Here is a 26,183-nt window from a genome sequence, read left to right on the forward strand (position 1 = left end):
AAAATTCAAATATGAAATTTTTACACATGCATATATACATATAATAAGCATCAAATATGACAGCTAATTATTTTTATGACTCGGTTTTGTGGCCCCGAAACCACTTCCCGACTAGGGTCACATTAGGGCTGTCACAACTCTCCCCCACTTAAGAAATTTTCGTCCCCGAAAATCTTACCGGTAAATAGGTTTGGGTATCGTTCTTTCATGGCATTCTCGTTTTCCTAAGTAGCTTCTTCGATCCCGTGTTTGAGCCATAACACTTTCACTAACGGAACCCTTTTGTTTCGCAACTCTTTCACTTCTCGAGCTAGGATACGAATCGGTTCTTCTTCATAACTCATATCGGCTTCAATTTTGACCTCGGAGGGGTTTATTACGTGCGTAGGATCGGATCTGTAACGTCGAAGCATCGAAACATGAAAAACGTTGTGGATCCTTTCGAGTTCAGGGGGTAAAAACCAACCTATATGCAACTGGGCCAACTCGTTCGGAGATCTCATATGACCCAATGAATCTCGGACTCAATTTGCCCTTACGGCCAAATCTAAGTATCTTTTCCGAGCTGATACCTTAAGAAACACTTTGTCTCCCACCTGATACTCAATATCTCTTCGTTTTAAATCCGCGTACGACTTCTGACGATCTGATGCTGCCTTCAGACTCTCACGAACTATTTTTACTTTCTGTTCGGCATCTTTAATCAAATCCACTCCGAAAATTTTACTTTCACCGAGCTCGGTCCAAAGCAATGGTGTGCGGCATTTACGCCCGTACAAAGCCTCGTAAGGTGCCATCTTAATACTTGATTGAAAACTATTGTTGTAAGCGAATTCAATCAAAGGTAAGTACCGTTCCCATGAACCACTAAACTCAAGGATGTAGCATCTCATCATATCCTCGAGTATCTGAATTATCCACTCAGATTGACCATCGGTTTGGGGATGAAAAGCGGTGCTAAACTGCAACTTGGTACCCAAAGCTTCTTGCAATTTCTTCCAAAATCGCGAGGTGAATCTCGGATCTCTATCCGACACGATAGAAACAGGTACCCCGTGTAATCTCACAATCTGAGAAACATACAATTCAGCTAGTTTATCCAATGAAAAATCCATGCGTACAGGGATAAAGTGAGCCGACTTAGTCAGTCTATCAACAACAACCCAAATCGCATCTTTCTTACTTATCGACAGTGGCAACCCAGACACAAAATCCATCGTGACTCGATCCCATTTCCATTCAGGTATCATGATCGGCTGAAGTAAACCCGTAGGCACTTGATGTTCCGCCTTTACTTGCTGACATATTAAACACTTTGAAACAAAATCGAAAATGTCTCGTTTCATACCATGCCACCAAAACTGACGTCTCAGATCGTTGTACATTTTCGTACTCCCCGGGTGAATTGACATTCGGCTACAATGAGCTTCGTTCAGAATCATCGAAATGAGTTCTGAATTTCTTAGAACACACAAACGACTTCTGAACCTCAAACAATCGTCATCATCAATTTGAAACTTTGATTCCATAATCGGAACACATTCAGCCCGTTTTGCAACCAATTCATCATCGACTTTCTGAGCTTCACGAATTTGATGAATCAATAATGGTTTGGCCTTTAATTCCTCCACTAGCACATTGTCGGATAGAACAAACAAGTGTACATTCATCGCTCGTAAAGCAAACAGTGATTTACGACTTAAGGCATCCGCAACCACATTAGCCTTTCCCGGGTGATAGTCAATGACAAGCTCATAATCTTTCAACAACTCGAGCCAACGTCTTTGTCGCAGATTTAAGTCTCTTTGAGTCATCAAATATTTGAGACTTTTGTGATCCGAAAATACATGGCACTTCTCACCAAATAAGTAGTGTCGCCATATTTTCAAAGCGAATACGATGGCAGCTAGTTCGAGATCATGGGTCGGATAATTTTTCTTATGTGGCTTTGATTGTCTCGACGCATAGGCCACAACTCGACCTTCTTGCATCAATACGCAACCCAACCCAAGTAGGGATGCATCACTATAAATGACGAACTCCTTGCCTGATTCGGGCTGCACTAGTACTGGAGCTTCCGTTAAGTGAGTTTTCAATTGTTTGAAACTTTTCTGACACTTTTCTGTCCATTCAAACTTAACATCCTTCTAAAGTAGTTTCGTCATCGGTGTGGCTATCATCGAGAAACCTTTCACAAACCGTCGGTAGTAACCGGCAAGTCCCAAAAAGCTCAGAACCTCAGTAATATTTCTCGGAGGCTTCCAGCTAAGTATGGCTGAAATTTTGCTCGGATCAACTTGAATACCCGATACAGATACCACATGGCCCAAGAAGCTAACCTCTCTTAACCAGAATTCACACTTACTGAACTTAGCATATAATTGCTTATCCCGTAAAATTTGCAACACTAATCTCAGGTGCTCAGCATGTTCGGTCTCATCTCTTGAATAGACCAAGATGTCATCAATAAACACAACCACGAACCGGTCCAAATACTGTCTGAAGATCCGATTCATCAAATCCATAAATACCGCAGGGGCATTAGTGAGCCCAAACGGCATCACTAAGAACTCGTAGTGGCTGTATCTCGTTCTGAAAGCAGTTTTGGGTATATCCGAATCTCGAATTCGCAACTGGTAATAACTCGATCTCAAATCTATCTTTGAAAACACTGAGGCTCCCTTTAGTTGATCAAACAAATCATCAATAAGCGGTAACGGATATTTATTCTTTATCGTCACTTTATTCAGCTGACGATAGTCAATGCACAACCTCATGGTTCTGTCCTTCTTTTTCACAAACAATACTAGTGCACCCCAAGGTGAGAAACTTGGTCGAGCGAAACCTCTATCCGTCAACTCTTGCAACTGAGCTTTCAACTCTTTTAACTCGGTTGGTCCCATACGATACGGAGCTATCGAAATTGGTTTAGTCCCAGGTACAAGCTCAATACCAAACTCTACCTCCCGAACAGGTGGTAAACCCGGTAATTCTTCGGGAAAAACATCCGGGTATTCACAAACCACCGGCACAGATTCGGGTTTCCTTTCTAACTCTTTGTCATCAAGTACATACGCAAGGTATGCTTCGCACCCTTTTCTTACATATTTCTAAGCCAACATTGATGATATTACCGCTGGCAACCCCTTTAAGTCCGTAAACTCAACTCGGATTATCTCGTTATTTGCGCACCTCAATTCAATAGTCTTGCTTTTGCAATTCACAACCGCATCATGCACGGCCAACCAATCTAAACCGAGGATAACATCAAATTCATCAAACGGCAAAAGCATCAAGTCCGCCGGAAAACAGGAACCTCGAATTACTAGGGGACATTTCTTACACACTTTGTTGACAAGCACGTAACGACCCAAGGGATTTGACACCCGAATTATGAACTCAGTAGACTCAATAGGTAAAGTCTTACTGGATGCTAAGGTTTCACATATATAAGAATGAGTAGAACGGGGTCAATCAAAGCAATCACATTAGTATCAAAGAGAGTAAAAGTACCGGTAATAACGTCTGGCGAGGAAGCATCCTCGCGTGCGCGTATAGCATAAGCCCTAGCAGGAGCACGAGCCTCAGATCTGGTCGTAGCATCCCTAGATCCTCTCTGACCACCACTAGCATTGCCCGTATTTCTAGATGGTCTACCTCGAGCAGTGGTAGCACCCGGTTTCCCACTCTGATTTACATTCTGTTCAGACAACCTCGAGCAATCTTTAATGAAGTGGTCAACTGATCCGCACTTGTAACAGGAGCGGTCATGGAATCTACAACTCCCCGAATGCCATTTACCACAATACTGACACTCCGTTCTATCTCGACGATCATTTCCCACACTGGCGACCGAAGTGACTCGTGCACTCGCAGGGGGTCGATCGCGATCTCGTCTAGAAAAGCCCGAAGTGTCTCTAGACCGGCCTAAGCCATCTCTAAATTTCTTCGATGACTGTGGGAAGGGCTTCCTCGAAGACCTCTTACGAAACTCCCTTGCTCCCGCCTCAGCTTTTCTTTTCTCCATACTGAGCTCCTCGGCTTTGCAAGCTCGCTCGACAAGTGCCACAAATTCTCGGATTTCCAAAATGCCAACATACAGCTTTATATCATCATTCAGCCCATCCTCGAAACGTTTACACATCACGGCTTCAGAAGAAATGCATTCTCGCGCGTACCGGCTAAGCCTTACAAATTTTCGTTCATAGTCGGTAACCGACATGGAACCTTGTTTAAGTTCAAGAAATTCCTTCCGTTTTTGATCCATGAATCTCTGACTAATATACTTTTTCCGAAACTCGGTTTGGAAAAACTCCCAAGTTACTTGCTCTCTGGGCACAACAGAAGTCAACGTATTCCACCAATAGTAGGCAGAATCACGTAGCAAGGAGATAGTACACTTTAGGCACTCATCGAGTGTGCAAGATAGTTCATCTAGTACCCGGATAGTGTTTTCCAACCAAAATTCCACTTGCTCGGCATCATCGCTGTCCGTGGCTTTAAATTCAGTAGCCTCGTGTTTTTGGATTCTGTCAACTGGGGGCTTATTTGACCTTATTTGGTCAGTTACCGGAGGTATTGTAGGTGCGGGGGTGGCATTAGTCAGGAATGGAGGTTGTGGAATAGCCGTATTAGTTCGAATGTATTGGTTGAACCAATCATTCATCACGCTATAGAAAGCTTGTCTAGCTTCATCATTCGGATTACTAGCAATAGGTTGAGAGTCCGCCGGAGCTGTCCCTTGTGCGGGAGCAGGCGCTACACTCTCAAGATCACCAGCTACCGCTCGGTCGTGATCGGGATCCATTACTATAATAAACACATTTTCAATTGTCAGAAATCACCACACTATCAAATAATCACTTATTACGGTAGACCCAAACGTATTACGGTAGTCCTAGAATCGACTAAATCGTAGCTCTGATAGCAATAAAATTGTAACACCCCATACCCGAGACCGTCGCCGGGGTCAGACACGAGGGGTTAACAGCCTTAATTCTCTTATTTTCACAGTCCATTTTAAAAATTTCCAGACAACTGGCTAACTAGGTCACTTTCACCTTAAAAATCATATCTTGAGTTCCACAACTCGAAAATCAGTTTCATAATTTTTCCCTGAAACTAGACTCATATATCCATCTACAAATTTTTTTCTAGAATTTTCGGTTGGGCCAATTAGTACAGTTTATTAGTTAAATTCTCCCCTGTTACAGGGTTCGACTACTCTGACCTTCCTGCAATACGACTTAGATAACTCCTTGTACAAGGATTCAATACTTATTCCGTTTGTTTCTAATGAAACAAGACTCAAAATGGAATCTATACATATATGGTATGACTTCTAATTATCTCTGGTTAATTTATAATGAATTTCCAAAGTCAGATCAGGGGATCCAGAAATTGCTCTGGCCCAGTCCCACGAAAACTTAAATATCTCTTAAAATACAACTCATATGACCGTTTCGTTTCTTCCATATGGAAGTAGATTCATCAAGGTTCGATTACATAATTTATTAACTATTTAATGCCATTCCTACTATTTTTAGTTATTTTTCAAATCTACATCACTGCTGCTGTCAGCATCTGCCTTTAAGGTAGACTTTACCTATTTCATAGTTTCCATGATTCAACTAGCCGTTTAGCATATATAGCCCAAAATATAATCATGATGAACCATTCTAATGGCTAATCGTTGCCAAACATTTCCATGCCTCTTAATGAACATATACATTCAAGATGATTATAACATTATGCTCAAAATATATATAAGCCATTTTCGCATGGCTATCCAAATATATACATGCCATTTCAAAGTTCAACCAAAAGTGTACCAAAAGGAGCTTTGATAGTGTGGGCGACTTCGACTTCAAAAATCCCGAGTCCGATAGCTGAAGAACCAAAATCTATAAAACAGAGATTTACAGAAGCGGAGTAAGCATTTAATGCTTAGTAAGTTTTGAGCCATAAAATTTGACACAACTAAAATGTAGCATTCATATGGCTAAATGGATAATTTGACATGCACAAATTCTCAATATCATACTTACTTCACATTACCAACCATTATATTCATACACAAAAGATCAACATAGCCAAAGGCCAGTAGCTCATTTATCGATTGAGCGAATACTTATTTGTAAGGGATCAACTAATTCAAAGCACATACGAAACATACCTCATCGCTGGGATTTTACGAGCGTATTAATTGAAACTATTACAGGAAGGTCGCTCATTCCCAAACCAAGTACCTTCGGGATTTAACTAGATATAGCTACTCGCTCGAATGCCTTCGGGACATAGCCCGGATATAGTAACTCGCACGAATGCCTTCGGGACTTAGCCCGAATATAGTAACTCGCATGAATGCCTTCGGGACTTAGCCCGGATATAATAACTCGCACAAATGCCTTCGGGACTTAGCCTGGAACTAGTCACTAGCGCAAATGCCTTCGGGACTTAGCCCGGTTATCATCCAAACATTCATGCACATATCAACAAATCATGACACATTTATATTCCATTTTCATAATTAGAGTTCAAACACAAATCACGTATTAAGCAATCCCATTTTCGGCTCACTAGCCACATACAAACAGCATGGTTTAGTTTGCTTTATGACACGATCTCTATGCACATACGGCTACCCGTCACACGTATAGACAAATTAACTCAACATAAAATTCAAGTAGAATCATCATATCATCGTATATTTGTTACGCTCATACGTCATAACTTAATCAAATCGTAAACTAAGTCTCGTTACTCGAAAACTTACCTCGGATGTTGTCGAACGATTTCGATGGCTATTCAACCACTTTTTCCTTCCCTTTATCGGATTTAGATCCCCTTTGCTCTTGAGCTTAATTTAAACAAATAAATTCATTTAATTATTTTTCACCTGGGCAATTCCATTCAATACATGTATGTCATACAATTTAAGTACAATGACCTTGCTCAATACTATTTAAACATTATGCATTACCGAATTTCATCAACACCATCTAACTTCATGTAGAAACACATATCGTCCTAGGTCGGTACACAAGTCAAATGCATCATTTAAATTGTCAAAGTCCACAATTTAGTCATATTTCTCTATCATAGTTTCTTCACCTAAACCGAATTAGCAAGCCCATATAGTCCTTGGCCGAATGCTATTTAACCCAAGTCATCAAGAATTTCATTATTTAACATCTTAGATATCCATAGCTAAATAGGTTATTTGTACATACATATATATACATAAGTGCATAGATACTATGTTACTAACAATTATTTCCTTGCTTAGCAGCCGAACCAATATACACATTACTTCATATCTACCCGTCACGTTTTCTCTACTTAAACCGAATAAACTTGCACATAAGGTCCTTGGCCGAACCTTACTAAAAACAAGTCAACCAAAATCTTAGTATTTATCTTGTGTATAACCTTATTTACCTTCCAAAAATCATAAAAACATCAAACTCTTAATGTTTATGTACAAGGCCGAATCTTAACATGATCCAACCTCCAACTCATTCCTTTCAACAACCAAAACCGAATGCTCAAGCCATCACCGAGATTTCGAAATTTTGCCATGGTTTGTGTAAGAAATTAGCTAATTAACTAGAAACAAGTTTAAAACTTAAGAATTTAACACAACATACTAACCTCCCATTAAGCTCAAGGTGACCGAAACCTCTCTTCTTCCTCCTTTCAAACCAGCCAAGAAGAACCAAAGGATGAAGCCTTTCTTTTTTTTTTTCTAGTTTCGGCAAAATGGGGGAACAACCACACACTTTTTTTTTCCTTTGTTTTCATCATATTCCCTTTCATTATTTTATTCCCATGCTCCTTATTTTATCATACCTCCCATGAAACACTAACTTAACATGTTTATGACATGTTTTTGCCCATCACACTTGGTCCACCATACTTCTCATGGCCGGCCACTACTAATTAGGGGGGGAAATTGACATGCAAGTCCCCCTTTTTCTTACATGCACTATAGATCCTTATGTTTTGATCTATCACATTTCAAAATTTTCTCACATAAGTCCTATTTACTAAAATTCACCTACAATTAAACAAAATTCAAATATGAAATTTTCACACATGCATATATACATATAATAAGCATCAAATATGATAGCTAATTATTTTTATGACTCGGTTTTGTGGCCCCGAAACCACTTCCCGACTAGGGTCACATTAGGGCTGTCACACACATACTTTAAACACGGAAAATAATATAATATATATATTTACTCGGATTCGTGGTCCCGAAACCACTGTTCTTACTAGGGTCTAAACTAGGCTGTTACAACTTTCCCCCCTTAGGGATTTTTGTCCCCGAAAATCTTACCGAAAAGTAGATTAAAGATTTGTTTCGACATAGTATATTTCAAATTCATGCAGGGCTACCCATTTCATATCTATTAAATCTCACGACTAAGATTTTAATCTGTCTTCCACTCTACATCATATTAAACCAAAATTGTTTATAACTGTACTGAATTTCTTTCATTTTCTGCTTTATTTCGCTGATGATATTAATCTCATGAATCAATTATTTACAAAGCTCGATCCTGAACAACGGAGTTAGACTACCACATACAATACCTCATACAATATCACTTTTATACTCGCCTGATAATTTGTCAAATAGCAACAATTTTTCTTAGTTACTTTCAAACTTTAAAACATAAAAGTAAACAAATATTTCAAGAATTTTCAAAACAACCCCGTACTCATAGCTTACTGTAGTTTCTCCCAGAATTACCATATAAATTTTAGATTTCAATCTAAAACAATGATAACTAGCACCATGTGCAAACTGACAGTCTCTGAAACAAATAACTCACCTGATTTATCAAAAGAGAAATCTATATGTACGAAAAGACTTATTCAGACAGTTAACAATGATTCAAATAACATCTATCTTTTTCAATGATAAGAGATAATCCTGATACACAATTCATCAAAATTCTATTTCACCATTATTCAGATGTCAAAGCATGCTGAAGTAGTCCTGAAGACGCTTAATAGTTAACTTTAACCTATTGAAATCTCAGACATTTAAATACGAGGTTAGAAATATTACGTTTTATACCTATTATCAATACCACTTTCTCATATTATCGTGCCTCTTATTACTCCTGTATAAATAGTCGAATTGACACTATGAGCCTTTTGGAACAATGGTTATACAATCTCAGACTTCTTGGTTTATACACTCTATTTCAAAGCAACAAGTAATCATCATTTTCACATTTAAAATTCTAAATCAGAAATCAATTTAAGTTGAACCCCTTTCTAACTTATAACTTGATAACACCTTTCTAAGCTTCACGAATTCACTTAGTGCATTAATTTAATTTCTAATCCAGCTAACATGTAATCATCCATTGATAAGATCAATCATGTATTCATCGCTCGTAGAGCACACCAAAGTTTCTTATTCAGATCATTTGAAACTAAAATCATTTCTCAGATAATATCATTATCTCACTATTTAACTCTTTAATCTTTCTTTCCAAACTCGTTCTATTTCGTTTCATTGAAACCTTATAATGATATCACTGGTAAGGGGGTGAGGTCGTTAAGCCTCGAAAGGGAGTTTCATAGTCGAATACACAGATAAATTCATCACTCATCATCATAGTATTATACACCTTGATTCAAACACTTCATTCAAACATTTCAACTTTTCATCTTGTTACAAACATATTTTCACATATCTCAGTTTCACATGCAACTTTATTTCATGTGAGTATTAACAAAAGATAAGTGAATTTATCACGATTCAAATTTTAATTTCTATTACTCAAATTACCAAATAATTTCTTATCAAATTTCCACAATTAGTCTTGATCATTTTTCAATATTTATCCCATTGAAAACCATCTTACGGTTTTGAGTACGTCGCTTACTTGATGCCAGAGTCCAACTATGGTCTTATACTAACTTTGCTCTGCCCATGTTGATGCCTATTTCCGTTAGGTCTTACACTAGCTCATCTATCTCATGTATTGCCATGGTCCAACCATGGTCTTTTCCGTCAATTCATTATTGAACGATCGTACTCATTCCCTACTTTCTATCCAATTTGATCTTTCATTACCATTTACTTTATACAATCTCATACATCTTTTTTACACTGATGCACACGTATCATAAAATTCTCTTCATACTTTTTCAATTCTATCATATCACATATATATTACAATCAGTTCAATATCAATTTCAGATCAATTAATAATAACTCGGTTGGAACACATTATTACCTAAGCAAAACAATTTATAAGAGCCGGAAGACCTCACACTATCACACTTTACATACGGCATGTAGAGCTAGACACTTACACTTGCTATGTTAGTCCGAGAACCGACTAAACCATAGCTCTGATACCACTAAATGTAACACTCCAAACCTGTATCCGTTGCCGGAATAAGGTTATGAGGTATTACTTGACTGAACAAAACTTCTATAAGTTCAAAGATACTTACCAGACATAAATTATCAACAATGCAAACCTGTCTCATTGATTTTCCATAAGAGCTCTTATAAAATTTCTAAAATGACTCACTATCAAAACATAACCGAATATCTAATAACAAATTAACTACTATCAAGTTATAATAAAAAAATTTCAACACTTTAGTTCAATTATAAGGCTTCCCTAAACAAAATGAGCAAGCCATCTTCGCATGGCTATAATGTATACAAAGTCGAAATATCATTCTACCTATAGTCTATCCTATACATGCCTTAAACCATGATGATATACAATCTTCTCAACTCACCTAATGACTCGATAGTGTGATGATATCTCCGGCTCTTTCAACTCGAGCTAAAGTATAAACCTATAAGATGTAGAAAAGAGAACACGGAGTAAGCTTCAATGCTTAGTAAGTTTTAAGCAATGCAAACAATTAATTTACTTATAGATCAATTACTTCAAATTTTCAAGAAATCATTCCTAGATAATTGCCATTTTGGCCAAGTATCCATGAACGTAATGCATATTTAGCAAATTCACCTCACTTGAATCTGAACTCAATTAAAACCAAATATTGAAATCACAAATAAGATCATAAGAACTCGAAAAGCATCTCATTAACTAGTTTTAACCATGTTTGCAACAAAATCACAAATTCACTACAAGCTGTCTTCCTGAGCAACAGTCACTAAATTATTTATAACTGGAGCTCAAAAACTCCAATTCAAGTGCCGTTAATTTTCCCTGAAAATAGACTCATATATATTCCATCCATCAAATTTTCAGAATTTTTGGTTTGACCAATCAATACCAGATTATTATTGAAGTTTCCCCTGTTTCACTGTTTGACTATTCTGACCACTCTTCACTACGAATCAATTTTCTCATTATACAGAATTTGAAATATGTTATCGTTTATTTCATTTGAAACTAGACTCATTAAGGAGTCTAAGTATATAAATTTTATCTTATAATCATCATTGTACAATTTACAATGATTTTCTAAAAATAGAACAGGGGATTTCAAATTCATTTTGACTCTATCTCACGCCACTTCAAATATCTCATTATCTACAATTCTTTTGCTTACAAGGTTTCTTTTATAAGAAACTAGACTCATTAAGATTTAATTACATAGTTTATTCAGCTTCTAATTCAATTTCCACAATTTATGGTGATTTTCCAAAATTAAGCTACTGTTGCTGTCCCAAGCAGATTTATTACAAATTTGCTCTTCCACACATTCCTTGCATTCAAATTATCTAAACATGTATATCATGTCATTCAAGTTCGAACTCATATAACATAGGCATTAAAATGCTTCACTAACAGCTTTAGTTCAATTGAAACGAATAAAATACAATATCATATTCACATTTAATTTTCCATGATCGTAATCACCTAAAAATAAATCATATACTTCCACAAACCTTTCCACAATGACCAAGTGTTTATATTTGAATATAAACATAGAATCACTTCACATAACTTCACACATTTATCAAATATATCACGATCACATTTATAGTCATAACACTTATTCACAGATGCATCACTTTATATATTTATAATTTAATTCAAATCAAATCGCATACGAGTACATGATACGTACCTGGCCAACTTAATATGTAATGCACTTTCAATTTGTCAACTTAGTGTAGGATCTTGTAGTTGTATACTTTTATCAAATTCATCGGCACTTGGCCTCCTAGGTATAAAACCCGAAATTATATTACCAGCACCAGCACGAAGCCTGCGGGTCTTTAGCCCGGACACATTTCCAACACGAAGCCTGCGAGACTTTAGCCCGGATACATTTCCAGCACGAAGCCTGCGGGACTTTAGCCCGGATACATTTCCACCACGAAGCCTGCGGGACTTTAGCCCAGATACATTTCCAGTGTCTTGCATATTTATTCACATGTTAACACATTTCACATAACATATCACATTAGCAATTCAATTGCTTCATTCGAATATAAGCACAAAATGTACACCTACCCTTTAACTTTTGGTTCAATAATCATACACAAGGAACACAAAATCTTTTCACTATCCCAGTTTCACTTTTAATAACCATTCGGCTATATGCCATATTCACAAATTATTTCACACACAACCTCGATCCAGTAGGAACAATAGTCACAATTCTTCTATTATACCAATATCCCATTCTTTGACTTTGTTTCATAATAGCTATTGGGTCACCACATATATACCATTCAATTCACATTCGACTTTATACAAACAAGTACAATAAAATTGTACACACATATTACACACTTTCACATCATCACTTAATAGTCATTCGGCCACATTATATACATAAATCATTCATTTCATATTCGGCTTTATAGCCTAAATTCAATATACTTATTGCAAATCAAACTTGTAAAGGTCAAATAATTACATATCATATTATATAATCTTAAGCGCGCAACAAATCAAATTTAATTACTTAAGGACTTACCTCAGACAACGATAATCGGAACGAGACGACTAATCGATCATTTTGATTTTTCCCTCGATCCAAATCCGAATTCCACTTTTTCCAATCTAATTAATATCAAAATTAACTCACTTATTCAACATTTCATTAAATTTTATCTAAAGACACATAATTTGGGCATTTTGCATTTTATCCCATAACATTTCACATTTTTACAATTTAATCCCTATTTCAAAATAACACAAATTACTCAAAATTTCCAATTACCCATGTTTAGCCGAATCTTACCCATTACTATACGAGTCCATATATTTCATTAATTTCACATTTTAGTCCCTCAATTTATTATTTTTGCAATTAAGTCCTAATTACTCAAAATTATCAAAAATTCCAAAACAAAATATGTTAAGCTAAAACATATTTTTCATTTTTCATCATTAAACCACAAAAATCACAAGCTATCAACAATGGCACAACTCAAAATATTCATCAAAATAAAAAAATTCAAGCATGGGCTTTGTAGTACTCGAAGCAACGATCTCAAAAACGTAAAAATTATCAAAAATCGAACAAAAACGAACCTTGTATGGGCTTGAATATTGACCGAACCCTAGCTTGCTTTCTTTTCTTTTTATTTTTTTAGTTTCGGCTACCAAGAACATATGAACACTCAAATATGGCTTTGTTTATTTTATGTTTATATTATAATATAACATATATTATATAATATTTAATTTACTTATATATCTTTACTAATATAATAGAAAAACCATTTAACTTATATTTTATGCCTTCCCACTTACTTATTAATGGGATATTTACAACATAAATGTCCCAACTTAGAAAGCCACTAACAATTTGGCCCTCATGCTTTAAACTATCAAGTTTTTAATTTATGCGATTAAGTCATTTTTATTAAATCAAGCACACAACAATAAAATTTTCGTACGAAAATTTCACACATATCAATTCACATACTTTAAACACGAAAAATAATATAAAAAATATATATATATTTTTACTCGGATTCGTGGTCCCGAAACCACTGTTCTTACTAGGGTCTAAACTAGGCTGTTACATAAGCTTTAGCCCTTAAGCTAAAGTTGAGCTAAGATTATACTCCTAAGCTGAAGTTGGGCTAAGATTTAGCTCGTGAGCTGAATATAAGCTAGGAGTGAGCTCGGTTTAGCTCAGACAAGTTTGATTGAGCTCGAATAAGCTAGATTTGAGCTGGACGGAGCTCATGGAGCTGGAAACGAGCTGGGATCAGCTTGCCAACATGTCAATGCTCGACTTGACAGACTTGTTCGATAAAGTTCGCGGGGCGTGCTCGTATCACTTTGGCTTATCAATACTTGAAGAATTCAACTCATTTAAGCTAAACACAATCTGCCCATTAAAGTTCATGACTATTTAGCAACCCAAGGCAATTCTTTAAAGGATGTTCACACCTTGTAATTAGCTAGGTTCAGCTCCATTCTCACTTAATTAAAGCCAAGCTATGTAGAAGACTGCAAGGGACGTTTTTAGGAAGGTGCTAAGAAATTTCAACTCAATTAAGCTTATTTGAGCTGTCCATTTAGTTTCTTTTAAGTCCATTCGGCTAGCCTAGATGTTTAGCTATAAATATTTAGCTATTTTCATGTTGTATAGACTTTTTGATACTTTGATGAATTTTAATATCTTTTTGAGTTTATTCAACTCTCAATTTTCATTTAAGACTCAAGTTGACTTATCTAGCTTGCTAGTAGTGTCATCCTTGTTTCTTTGTGGACTTATCACTCAATTGAGTGTGGCATTCAACCTGTTATACCTCTAGTTCCTATCTCTCAATAGATAGTGGGTCAAGGTCCTATCTTCTATCTTCCATCCATCTTAAGCCTCGTGTAAGCTTTAGGTCAATACTCTTTATAGTATTGGTTCTTCCTTGGTCTTAATCCAATTTCATCCAAATATCCACCTTTAAACTTACTTTACTTCTTATCTAGCCAAAACTTGACTTGTTCTATCTTAACACTCTTTGAAACCCCTTTTGTTTAAGCCTACATTTAGCCAAATTCAACTAAACTCCAAATTGAATGAAACTTCTCCATTTTACGATCGGGCATCTAAGCAACTCGAATCACTTCACCGAAGCGAGATCGCATCACATCGGATCTGATTTGATAGTTTGAATCAGTAGTCGACTCATATTGCACTCTTTTAGCTTGCAAATCATTATCACAGTTTTGAGCTTCACAAATTTGTTGAAGAAATAACGGTTTAGCTTTTAATTCAGCTAAAATCGTACCATCATCAGATAAAGTTACTTGTGTACTCATCGCTCGCAACTTAAACAAAGATTTTCTACCTAAAGCATCTGTGACTACATTTGCTTTCCCTGGATGATAATCAATCACTAACTCATAATCTTTCAGCAACTCGAACCATCTTCGTTGTCAAAAATTCAAATCTTTATGAGTCATTAGATAATTTAAACTCTTTTGATCGGTAAAGATATGGCACTTCTCACCAAATAAATGATGTCGCCCAAATTTCAACTCAAATACAATAGCGGCCAACTCTAAATCATGCATCAGGTAATTCTTTTCATGCGGATTCAACTATCTAGAGGCATAACCTATTACTTTACCCTCTTGCATCAAAACACAACCTAAATCGTTCAATAATGCGTCCTTAAAAATCACAAACTCTTTACCCGACTCAGGTTGAACCAAAACTAGTGCCTTGGTTAACAATACTTTCAACTATTCAAAATTTTGTTGACATTTCTCAGACCACACAAACTTCACATCTTTCTATAGTAATCGAGTCATAGGTGTAGCAATAATCGAGAATCCTTTAACAAAACACCCATAATATCCAGTTAATCCTAGAAAATTTTTGACTTCGGATACATTTCTTAGTGGTTTCTAATCAACAACTGCTGAAATCTTATTTGGGATCAACTCAGATACCTTCTATTGAAACAATATGCCCCAAAAATTTAACGTCTCGAAGCCAAAACTCGCATTTACTAAATTTAGCAAACAACTACTTGTCTCTCAATGTTTGTAGCACAATTCTCAAATGTTCAGCATGAAAAGATTCATCTCGGGAATAAATCAGAATTTCGTCAATAAATACAACAACAGATCTGTCTAAACACGGTCTAAAGATTCGACTCTTCAAATCCATAAAAATTGTAGGAGCATTAGTTAATCTGAAAGGCATAACAAGAAATTCATAATGCCCGTACCTTTCTCTGAACGCAGTTTTCGGCACGTCTGAATCTTTAACTCTCAACTGATAATAACCAGATCTCAAATCATTATTTGAAAACACTATTGCTCCTTTCAACTGATCAAATAAATCATCAACTCTCGGAAAAGGATACTTATTCTTAATCGTAACCTTATTGAGCTGATAATAATCAATACACAGTCTCATTGATCTATTTTTCTTCTTTACAAGCAACACTAGTGCACCCCAGGGAAAAAAATAGGTCGTGCAAAACCTCTATATGTTAACTCTTGTAACTGAGCTTTCAATTTTGTCGGAGCCATTCTGTACGGAGCTATCGATATTGGTGATGTTCCTAGCACTAATTCAATAGCAAATTCAACTTCTCTAATTAGTGGCAACTTAGGCAATTCCTCTAGAAACACATTCGGAAATTCACAAACTACTGGTACTAATTCAATCTTCAATTTAGACACTTTCGTATCCAGTACATACGCAAGGTAAGCATCATAACCTTTTCTCACATATCTTTGAGCTGATATCGACGAAATCACAATAGGCAATCCACTCGACTCAACAGATTCAATTTGAAGGATTTCACTACTATGACATTTCAATTCAATAGTCTTTCGTCTACAATTCACAACAGCATCATGCAGCGTTAACCAATCCATAACCAGAATGACATCGAATTCATCAAACGGTAATAACATCAAATCTGTCGCAAAACAGTAACCTTGAGTCATTAAAGGACAATTCTTGCAAACTTTATCAACTATGACATACTTGCCTAAGCGGTTCGATACTTTAATTACAATTCGATAGACTCAACAAGAAAACTCTTACTAGACGTTAAATTCATATAGACATATGACTAAGTTGATCCAGGATCTATCAAGGGAATTACATTAGTGTCATAAAGAGAAAATGTATCAGTGATAACATCTGGTGACGACGCATCTTCACGAGCGTGAATAGCATAAGCTCTGGCTAGTGCTCTAGCCTCAGATCTCACAGCAGAGTCCTTTGTTGTTCCTTTACTACTTGTCACATATCTCGTGTTTCTAGGTATTCTCCCTCTAGAAGCTGTGTTACTTTGTCTTGCATTCTAATATTTATCTTTCTCGGCCAACTTAGGACAATCTCGAATAAAGTGATCTAACAAACCACATTTGAAACAAGCTTTATTATTCATACAACAGTCTCCAAAATGTCATCGTCCACTGATGCGTGATATTCGTAACAGGTTTTAAGAATTTATAAATGAAAAGTTCTTGAGACTAACTTATTATCACGATTAAGGCAAGTGTACCTATCGAATAGTAGTATAGTTCAACAAGACCAGATTGTCAAACCCAAAGGAACTATGAGTACTAGTATTTACTTCCTTTTTATTATCTAGCCTAAAATTTAAGAGGTTTGGTTGTCTAAACTAATTACTAACTAAGAATGCACAAAAAGAAAACTTGGGAAAAATACTTTTGGGAAAATTCGATTGATTGAGACAATACCTAAGGAAAAATCCACCTAGACTTCACTTGTTATTTGACTCTGAATCAGACGATTTATACATTTGACTTGATCCGTAAAAATCTCTAAGTTATATTATTATCTCTCTCAAGACTAATAACGTCTAACCCTAGGTTGAATAATTGAAATCGCTTTCTAATTAACACCTTAGAATTGCATTAACTCGATCTATGGATTCCCTTATAAGGTTTCACCCTAATCCGGCAAAATCTTGTTACCTTATCTCTTGGCGCGCAATCAACTCCGCTTAATTATGACAAATTTACTCTTAAATAGGGTCTATTCCTCCTCTGAATAAGAGCTTAACTTGACACAATATCATGGTATATCAAAACAAGAATTAAGAACACATAATTAAGAACAAGTCAAATATTTATCATACAATTAAGATAATAATAACAGGATCTGTCTTAGGTTTCATCCCCCTTAGGTATTTAGGGGTTTAGTTCATACTTATGAAAGAAAACATCTCAAAAGCATAAAGATAACAAAACATAAGAAAACCTGAACCTCCTAAAGGAACTTTAAGGGAGATCTCCAGTCTTGATGATGAATCCGACTCTTTAAATAGGCTTTGGAATGCCTAAGAGCCCTCAAAATTGGCCTTTTCTGAATTGGACTAAACTTGGGTTCGGCAAGGACACGCCCGTGTACGATTACTTAAGGCCATGGTCAAGGCTGTTAAATAGGCACGAACGTGTGATCCACCCGTGTAAGTCGTGCTTCGATCTTGCCAAATTGACACGACCGTGTTACACACCCGTGTGAGGAAGTCCAGGCCGTGTTGTTTTCCCATGTGGGTCCATTTTCTCTATTTTCTGCCAATTTCTCGCTCTTTTTACTCTCCTATGCTCACCTAAGTATAGAACGTGAAATTAAAGGATTAGGAGCATCGAATTCACCAAATCTAAGGAGAAATCATCCGTAAATGCGCTAAGCATGGGATAAAAATATGTATAAATTACGGTTTATCAAATACCCCCACACTTAAGCATTTGCTTGTCCTCAAGCAAAATTCTCAACTCACGATCAAAATAAGCTCTTCTCAATTTATAATCCCTATCAATAATATCTCAAAATAATCCATGAGTATTTATACATTGAAAATTCAAATAAAAGTACATCAAAGTTTTAGACATTCTAAATTGAGCATTTTTATCATGAGAACATAGGTGTCTCCCCTCATCTAAGTGATTACCTTGATCAAAATATCACAGAGTTTAACATCTTTACTAAAGATTCACTCAAATCACTCAAGGTGTTTAAGGATACCAATTAAAGCACTCATTAGTCAATATGAGAAGTTATTACAATAGGCTTGCTTAAAAATCAAATCTCCACCACTATATATTGAGATGATACCTCAATCAAAAAGGTCTTTAGAGGGTTGTAACGTGGCTTTGGTTAGGGGGTGTGGTCACAAGCTGAAAGAAAAAGTTAGAATCGAGATTGAATTGAAAAATTACCTAGCTAGAAGAATGACTAGTCATCAGTTGAATACAAGTGAGCTTCTTATCAGAATATGGAATTAACACTCAAGCTCAAAAAATGGCGAATTACTACTAATATGTATGTAAGTATTGTTGTTGTTGTTGTTATTTTTTTTAGAACAAGTCAAATACATAGAAGAACAAAACATAGTTAAGCAATTAGTTCAGATCAAGTCTCGACAAAAATAGGGATCAAATTAGGGGATTTCAACAATAATGGTTTATGGGTTCATATTGAGGGTAAATCAATTAATGGCTTGTTAGGCTCAAAGGGGTTCACTAAGGGTTAATTATGAAGCTAGGTTTTTGTGGAGTGAGTGGGTTAAACCTAAGTGCCTTTATCATTTTGACATATCAAATCAAATGGTGCGATCTTGACATGCATAATCAAGCAAGTTCTAGAATAACAATTCAATATTAACGCACTCAAAGCAACAATAAAAGTGAGCATGAAAGAAATAATAGATGCTCTAAAGGCTCAAAATCTCACAAAAATTATGGCTTTTTGATGTTTAAACCTGTGAATTTCAACTCAAGATAATACCTAAACTTGGGAAAAACAACCTAAAAGTTTTTATTTCTTCAAAAATGAACTTATCATGCTTGATTCCCTAATGTCTTAAAGTTTAAACACTCAATGCATAACTGCCTATGTTTTAATTCAAGACATATCAATAAAAATCATAAATTAATTAAAATTCATTCTAATAGTGATATGAGTGATTCACGTGAGAATAAGACACAATTCAAGGATTTCTAATGATAATTTAAAAGACCCCTAAACTTAAGATGTACATTGCCCTCAATGTACAAAGATAGATATATTAAAAAAAATAGATTTATAATCATAAGATAGGAAGAGAAGTGAAACTTCCTGAATGATGAATGAATTCCTTGAACTGGAGTTTTGGAGAATAATCGGCGTGAGAGTGGAGGATACTCCGGTGGTGGTAGAGGTCCATAAGTCCTACGCAAAAATAATATTATACCTGGTGGTAGCTATGGCCGTGGTCGAGCAGGACATGGCAGTCGTAGGGAACCTTTCCCAGTGGAGTTTTTAGTTCCTATGCGATGATGAGCTTTGGAGCTCTTTATAACGGTGATAGAATCAGGAACATTTTAGGAAATATAAGGAAGCATAATTACTCGTAATGAAATAGCCGAAATTTAAAATTGTAAAAACTCAAGATAAAATAGTATTAACAGGAAATAAAAAGTAATTTCAAAATACAAAGATAAAGCTAAGATAGATAATAGGTGTTTATAGAGAAATTGGGGCACACGGCCGTGAGGCACGCCCGTGTGCCTTCGTTTCAGCTCATGTGTTTCGTGGTTTTTGAAATTGGGCGCATCAGTGTACTCGGCCATGTTGCACAACCGTGTTCGCTTCTCCCACGCTCGTGTATGTAGCCACACACCCGTGTTCATTTTGACAGTGTTGACCACGGGTGGAGGGCACGGGCGTGTCGCACGCCCGTGTTACATTCTCAGTTTCAACCACGGTTTCAAGGCACGAGCGTGTCTCATGCCCGTGTTGTTTTGGTAGTTTTCCCCATGGCCATGTCACACGACTGTGGAAACTTATCGTATCCCATGTTGGGGAAAAAATCTTGCCCTGTGTTCACACGACCTAATGCACGCCCGTGTGCCTGGCCGTGTGGTCTTTAGAAAGTCTGCGTTCCATGATTCGATTAGTATGTTAGATGTTAAAAACTAAAATTTTAAAGAAATTAACACTGTTAATGCTCTGGTTGCCTCCCAAGAAGCACTTATTTATAGTCTAAGCTCGACTTACCTCACTTTTGCATAGTCAAGGTAGAGCGAGAAGTTTACACTTCTCATCCCTACTATAAATTTTATCAACATAAGGTTTAAGACGAGTATTGTTTACCTTAAATGTGTTAAATTTGGGATGATTTACCTTGACTGAATCATATGGAAAAATACTGAGTACCGTAAGAGGAATTTCTTCATTAGTTCAGAAGTGGTAATGCAAGGATTTGCTGCATCTAGTAGTACTTTGTCTCCAACCTTAAGTTAATTTGGTGAGGTATTGAGCTCATCCTGCCTCTGTTTCGGCCTATCGAGTGTTCTCAGTTTCTGTTCTGTCATTCATCTAGCTCCTCAATTTGTAGCCTCTGTTCTTCATAGATAGGTCCCTTGTTGTTGTTTGAACACGGCTCATATACGTTCTTTGTAACTGTTTACTGTACAGAAGGTTTCACCACGTAATCAGTACTAGTAGAATGTTTTATACAACCACCTTTAATTTTTGATGTGTTACTCGAATTTCAAGCTTGAAGCGTGTTTGTTTCGTCTCCCTCACGAAGTGTGAGTTCACCTGTACCAACATCAATAATGGTTCTAACAGTCGCTAAAAAGGGTCGTCCTAAAATTAAAGGTACGTTACTATCCTTTTCCATGTCTAGAACAACAAAGTCTACTAGGTATATAAATTTATCGATCTTAACAAGAACATCTTCAATGATACCTGATACGATCCGCCTCGGGGTCAGTCGAGTCGTATGCGAGTTTGCCTGATCGTCTGCGAGAAAGTATCGTTCGGCTCTTTTAAAGAAAATGTTTTTAGGTTAAATAATGCAGAAGCTTTTTTAAAAAGGGTTTGAAGATGGGTTTGAAATATAAATATTACAGGTTCGGTTTTAAAAGAAACAAAAGAATGAAAATAGATTGAAGGTAGTTTAATAAATGATGGTTATGGAAGATGGTGAACTTAAAAGCAAGCAAGAACCAATATTAGGAAATATTGACCTAAGTACTTATACGCTTTCAATGTAAAAATGAAAATGATAGAACCTCGACCCATTACTTAACAAAGTAGGAACCTCGGTATATGGGTGAACGCCACACTATTTGATAGTGATAAGTTCGGGATAGTGAAGGTCAGGGTTGACGCCACTAGGCTTCCTAGATAAGCCAACGAAGTCCTCAACGAAATATGAGAGAAAGAAATCTCACAAATTCCATGAAAGTTTAATAGAGTTTCATTAAGTGAAAAGTCTAACAAATGTCTAACATTTTACAACAACTAAAACAAGTATTTATAGCTAAAGACTAAGGCTAGCTGAATGGACAATTGGCAGCCAAATGGACACTTAATTTAGCCTTTAAATGTGCTGAAAATTCCATAATGTCTTAAGAAAAATTCTAGAATGTTTTTCCAGCCTTGAGGACGAATTTGGATAGTTTCTAGGTGTCTCCATGCAGCTAAAAACCTTTACATTAAATGTGAACTGATCAGCCTTCTTGGGGATGGCAATGGCATGCCTTTTTGGAAAATTTTGGCTGAATGAATGCATGCTGTTGGTAATGCTTCGGTGAGCTGAACAATTATGAGCTCTTAATTTCAACTTGGGAAACTTCATTGGTCAGCATTATTCAGCTGATTTTCTTAAGGACGAAACATGGCTATTGGAGTGCCCCATGCGTCATCTTGAAGAAAGGAAAAAGGCTGCTGCTGGATTTAATTCCCATGGCCATTGGTATGCATGAAAAGGCAGCAGCAAAGTGATGTTGGTTCAGCCCCCTTGTTTGGCCGATTCATGCATGTGTTTACTTGCATTAAATTCATCCATGCATGTTTTTCTCCAGCAGCTTTTAATTCTTTTGTTGTTCACGAAAAAGGAGCTTTGAAAATACTGGACTAATCCCTCCTTTAATATGCCATCCATTGCATGTACCTGCACCAAGTTAATGAAGCAAATTAATTCAGCTCAAGTTGTCATTAATTTCGTCTGAAGCATGATGCACATTAAATTCGGCATGCTTGCTCCTTTAATGTCGAAATTAGCTGCACATTTAAACCAAAATTTAATCAGCTTTGAACATATTAAATTGGCAGGAAATTTAAATGACATTCGGCTGGACAAGAAATAAATATGTCCTAAACTAAGACAATTAAATGGCTATACTAAAACAAATTAAAAACATGTTCCAATTCAGACAAATTAATTTCGGCTGGAACATATTAAAACCCAATTATTAAGTTAAACATAATTATGAGCTAAGCAAATTAACTAATTTAACTAACACATTAAAATGTCCAGATTTTAATTTATTAAAAATAACACAACCAAATTATTGAGCTTGTTTTAAGAGGTTCGCTGGGCACGCTCGCATCAATACCCCTAGGAAATCTAATGGTTTTATTAGCCAATTGAATGCTTATCCTAGTTTGTTTGGGTTTCCCAAGACCAAGCTGTTTAAACAATTTATATGGCATAACATTAATGCTTGCCCCTAAGTCAGCCAATACATGATGAACATCTAAACTACCAATTAAATAAGGAATCGTAAAACTCCTTGGATCTTTCAATTTGTTGCGTAGCTTATTCTGTAATATGGCTAAGCAAACTGCATTCAATTCCACATGCGGCACCTCATCCAACTTTCATTTATTTGTTAAAAGCTCCTTTAAGAATTTGACTGCATTTGGCATCTGCGAAAGGACTTCAATAAACGGTAAGTTTATATGTAGTTTCTTTAAAAGTTTAAGGAATTTACCAAATTGTTCGTCTGATCGGTCTTTCCTTGTCGCATTGGGGTATGGCACACGAGGCTTATATTCTGTACTCACTAGCTTTGGGTCATTTTGGCCTACCTCATTCTTACCTTTGCTTACCATTGTTTCTGGCCTTGGTTTTGCAACTAACCCTTCCTCATCTTGAATGGCAATCACGTTGAGTTGCTCCCTTGGGTTAGATTCAGTGTTGCTTGGCAGGCTATCTTGTGGTCCTTCAAAAATTAACTTAGTGAGCTGTCCAATCTAAGTTTCGGGTCCTTAGATTGATGCTTGTTGATTTTTAAATGTTGTCTCAGTATTATGAAAATGAGTTTCTAACACCGAGATGAATTTGGTTCGCATATCCTCAAGGTTTGGCTTCTTTTCTTGCTGGTGAGGTGGTTGCTGAAAACCTGGAGGTTGTTGTGGCCTTTGATTTCCTTGACCGCCCCATGAGAAATTGGGATGGTTCCTCCAACCTGCATTATAAGTGTTACTATATGGGTTATTTTGGGGTCTAGAGTTATTGTTACCCATATATTGGACTTGTTCATCCTCGATGCTAGGGTTGAAGGGTTGATATTCTGTGCATGCTCCTCCTCTATTCAAATCGCACCTCATCACTGGATGTACCTGAGTAGAACCACACAAACTGTCAATCTTTTTATTTAAGAGTTATACTTGGTTAGATAGCATAGTAACCACGTCGAGGTTGAAAACACCAGCTGCTTTCATCGGCTTTGTTCTCATAACCTGCCACTGATAGTTATTCAGTTACATATTCTCAATAAATTTGTAAGCTACCTCAGTTGTGTTATTATTGATAGTTCCTCCAGCGGCTGCATCAATCATTTGCCGAGTCCAAGGATTCAAGCCATTATGAAACGTTTGAACCTATAGCCAAAGCGGTAACCCATGGTGAGGGCACCTTCTCAAAAGGTCCTTGTATCTCTCCCATGCATCGTAGAGCGTTTCTAAATCCATCTGCACAAAAGAAGAGATTTCATTATGTAATTTGGTTGTTTTAGCCGGCAGAAAGTATTTTAATAAAAACTTTTCGGTCATTTGTTCCCAAGTAGTGATTGACCCTTGTGGTAACGAGTTCAACCATTGTTTAGCCTTATTCCTTAAAGAAAAGGGAAACAACCGAAGGCAAATCGTATCATCAGAAATTCCATTAATTTTAAAGGTATCGCAAAATTCTAGGAAATTTGCCAAGTGAGTGTTGGGATCCTCGTCCTGCAAACCATCAAACTGAACAAACTATTGTATCATTTGAATTGTGTTAGGTTTTAGTTCAAAATTATTTGCAGCAATAGCAGGTCTAACTATACTTGACTCAGTTCCTATTAAATTAGGTTTAGCATAATCATACATAGTGCGTGGAGTAGGATTCTGATTTACTGGATCAACAGCAATCGCAGAAGGTAGCGGATTTTCTTGGTTTTCAGCCATCTCCTCGGTTGTGGTTGAAGTATCGTTCTCTTGCTCGTCCTCTGTGTATCTTAGGCTTCGTCTTATTTCTCTCTGATTTCTACGAACTGTGCGGTTGATCTCACCGTCAAAAAGTAGTGGTCCTGACGGGTTTCTTTTGGTCATAAACTAGAAAAACCTGTTAGAAGAAAATAAATGAAGAATTAGAAAAGAAAATAAAAATTGAAATTGAAATAAAAGTAAATGGCTAAAGTAATAAAAATTGAGTTTTCCTAATATCCTACTTCCCCGACAATGGCGCCAAAAACTTGATGCGTGGTATTCGTAACAGGTTTTAAGAATTTATAAATGAAACGTTCTTGAGACTAACTTATTATCACGATTAAGGCAAGTGTACCTATCGAACAGTAGTATAGTTCAACAAGACCAGATTGTCGAACCCAAAGGAACTACGAGTACTAGTATTTACTTCCTTTTTATTATCTAGCCTAAAATTTAAGAGGTTTGGTTGTCTAAACTAATTACTAACTAAGAATACACAGAAAGAAAACTTTGGAAAAATACTCTTGGGAAAATTCGATTGATTGAGACAATACCTAAGGAAAAATCCACCTAGACTTCACTTGTTATTTGACTCTGAATCAGATGATTTATTATTTGACTTGATCCGTAGAAATCTCTAAGTTATATTATTATCTCTCTCAAGACTAATAACGTCTAACCCTAGGTTGAATAATTGAAATCTCTTTCTAATTAACACCCTAGAATTGCATTAACTCTATCTATGGATTCCCTTATTAGGTTTCACCCTAATCCGGCAAAATCTTGTCACCTAATCTCTAGGCGTGCAATCAAATCCGCTTAATTATGACAAATTTACTCTTAGATAGGGTCTGTTTCTCCTCTGAATAAGAGCTTAACTTGAATCAATATCTTGGAATATCAAAACAAGAATTAAGAACACATAATTAAGAACAAGTCAAATATTTATCATGCAATTCAGATAATAATAACAAGATCTGTCTTAGGTTTCATTCCCCTTAGGTATTTAG

The 26,183-nt window shown here is 36.3% G+C and overlaps 1 non-coding gene across 1 annotated transcript; it reads left to right on the top strand.

Annotated features, from left to right (window-relative positions):
* The first annotated feature begins 24,607 nt into the window (after positions 1-24,607).
* On the top strand, positions 24,608-24,713 carry LOC121231494 (small nucleolar RNA R71). Its single transcript, XR_005929552.1, has one exon. It is a non-coding gene; the product is annotated as a small nucleolar RNA R71 (small nucleolar RNA).
* The last annotated feature ends 1,470 nt before the right edge of the window (positions 24,714-26,183 follow it).

The sequence above is a fragment of the Gossypium hirsutum genome, chromosome A06, assembly GCF_007990345.1.
Source record: "Gossypium hirsutum isolate 1008001.06 chromosome A06, Gossypium_hirsutum_v2.1, whole genome shotgun sequence".
Lineage (NCBI taxonomy): Eukaryota > Viridiplantae > Streptophyta > Magnoliopsida > Malvales > Malvaceae > Gossypium > Gossypium hirsutum.